Raw genomic sequence first — 329 nt, forward strand, 5'->3', positions numbered from 1 at the left:
AGGCGGCAGCCCCTGCCACCCCCCTCAGTGGGGCAGCGGCTTTTGATCGGCGCTTGCTGTGCCTTTATGGGCACATTGTGTCTCTGCTCGGCAAGACCGCTGCTGAACTACAAAGGAGCTCTGCAGCAGGGGCAGCAGATGCCTTGCCCTCCTCCGGCTCCCACCACGCGCGTGGTTCACATTAATTAAGAATGCGATTAGCCGCTTGCAGGCGGCTCTGCAGCTGGGAAGCCCTGGAGAGATTTGCCCCAGTTCTGCTGTCCCCTGTGGGGAGGGTTTCCAGGGATGCTGTATCAGCTCGTTCAGCGGTTGCAGCAAATAAAAGCTCT

General features: G+C 59.6%; 1 protein-coding gene across 1 annotated transcript in view; it reads right to left on the bottom strand.

Annotated features, from left to right (window-relative positions):
- LOC104122026 (receptor-type tyrosine-protein phosphatase V-like) overlaps positions 1-329 on the bottom strand; it is a 41,954-nt gene that overhangs the window by 1,574 nt on the left and 40,051 nt on the right. The gene's annotated exons all lie outside the window — the stretch shown is intronic.

This window comes from Egretta garzetta, unplaced genomic scaffold, assembly GCF_000687185.1.
Source record: "Egretta garzetta isolate BGI_Z169 unplaced genomic scaffold, ASM68718v1 scaffold202, whole genome shotgun sequence".
NCBI classification, from domain to species: Eukaryota; Metazoa; Chordata; class Aves; order Pelecaniformes; family Ardeidae; genus Egretta; species Egretta garzetta.